Source organism: Lathyrus oleraceus, chromosome 2 (genome assembly GCF_024323335.1).
Source record: "Lathyrus oleraceus cultivar Zhongwan6 chromosome 2, CAAS_Psat_ZW6_1.0, whole genome shotgun sequence".
Classification (NCBI taxonomy): domain Eukaryota; kingdom Viridiplantae; phylum Streptophyta; class Magnoliopsida; order Fabales; family Fabaceae; genus Lathyrus; species Lathyrus oleraceus.
Genome location: NC_066580.1, coordinates 89,768,214 through 89,770,382, shown reverse-complemented (window position 1 = coordinate 89,770,382; position 2,169 = coordinate 89,768,214). Strand labels below are relative to the sequence as shown.

The window sequence follows — 2,169 nt, the reverse complement described above, 5'->3', positions numbered from 1 at the left end:
ATGGAGCCATGCACAGAAGACATTGTTGAATCCGCAAAAGATGATAATAAGAGTAGCCCCGTTTCTATGATGATTTCCGATCCACGAGTCTTTGATTGCTGCATTTGTTTTCAACCTTTAACTATTCCTGTATGTCTGGTACGTTGTTTCTGTATAATCTTGATTATATATATAATGATATGAGAGCATTATTAGTTTTATGTTGGTTATATTTTTAATTGCATAATATGCTAACAAGCCTTACAAAGTTATCCCAGATGGTTCAAAATCTAATTTAATGATTATCTTTTATGTTCCAATTCAGTGTGATAACGGACATATTGTTTGCTCTACCTGTTGTGATTATAAACTTGAGAAAAAGTGTGACAAGTGTTCAGAAGACACTATCTTAAAACATTGTAAAGCCTTTGACAATCTATTGAAATGTATCAAGTTATCTTGCATAAATAGAAAACATGGCTGCATGGTGACAATAAGTTACAGTGAGAAGAGGAATCATGAAGAGAAATGCATCTATGTTCAATGTAAATGTCCTCTTTTCGGCTGTGACTTTGTGGCTTCATATGATTTGTTATCCAACCATTTCACCAGTAAGCATGGGTATTCGATGATCAAATTTTCTTATGATCATTGTTTCATCTCGTTCTTAAAATCTAATGATGAAGTCATTGTTCTTCAAGAAGAAAATGATGGGAAACTATTTATTCTCAACATCAATACTATTAGCATGGGAAATGCTATCAATATAAGCTACATTGGTCCTAAATCCTCCGGGACCTATTATTGTTATGATATATTAGCAAGGTCGGAGATATGCAATTTGAAGTTAGAGTCTTCACCAAAGAATGTCCTAGAGGTTGATTTAGCAACTCTTTCACCAGAGTTCCTTCTAATCCCATTTGATTGTTTTGGTTCTTCGAAAATTCTCACGCTACAAATTCGCATAAAACTTAAGGTATCTATCTCTTGTTTTTCATTACTTTGGTTGTTTTCTTTTCCATTTTAATTTTGTACTCTAGCATTTCATTTCAATTTCATTTGTTTTTCAAATGAAAAAAATGTTAGTAGGAATCTATATGGATTGGATCTTTTCTTGAAATATCAGTCTCATATTAAATGTTGTAGGGGTTTTTGTTTTTTTGTTTCACTGGTGTTTTTATTATTAATGAATTTTGTTGGCAATGGTGCTGCTGATAGAAATCATCATAAGGGGATTGATTAGAAGGTGGCTCTACTAGGTGGAGAGTTCAGACACAATATCCAATGTGAAGATGAAGATTTTTGAGAAGGAAGGGCTTTCGGTGAAGAATCAACGTTTGATATTTGGCAATAAGCAACTAGATGACAACCACACAATTGCTGACTATAATATCCAAGAGAAATCAACTATCTTTCTCAGGAATCGCTGAAGAGGATTCTGAATATTCATCGGGAAGTTTTTTAAAAGGGAGCATTGAATATTGTGAAACTATTTATTTTAGAGTAAAATCTTTGTGAGAGACACACCACATATTTATCTAAAATCTTAAGGCCATAGGTGAATGAGTTCTCTAACTTATAAATGTTTATGTCTCTACATTACCAACCAATGTGAACCAACCAATGTGAGACTATTATCCACATAGACTTTGAATCTTAAATTTCTTTATTTTAAGTATTTGAGTTTTTCTCTTTTTGTGTTGAAAATTTTACTTCATGTACCTAAAGTTATATTCATATCTTTACAATTTCTTTAAAATGTCAATTTTATTCTGGCATGTTTTTAATTAATTTGTCATTTTAATTTTTACTATTTATTTAAGACTTCTAAAAATTGCATTGCACATTTGTATCGAAAGATTTTAAAAATGACTTCTGGTATGCTTTTTTTTCTTATTGGGTGATTTTACACAAGATGATATATATCAAAATTAGTTCCAATAGAGTTTTGATTTTATCTGAAAAAATGCATTGTATTGGAATACTTTTCAAATGTGTTCCGGTTTATATGTTCACCGGAACACTTGGAGACAAAATATTTGATTTAGATATTTTGCGTATTGAAACTCTTTTATCATGATGTTATATTTGCTTTGTTAATTTTTTTTAAACAATTTTTTATGTTGTAGGTATGGAAATTTCTCCACAAATATTCGATAAAAACCAAATATGTTAGATACTTCTGATGAT

At 30.7% G+C, this 2,169-nt stretch overlaps 1 pseudogene; it reads left to right on the top strand.

Moving 5' to 3' along the window:
* LOC127122052 (E3 ubiquitin-protein ligase SINA-like 10) lies at positions 1–1,409 on the top strand (annotated as a pseudogene).
* Positions 1,410–2,169: the final 760 nt, after the last annotated feature.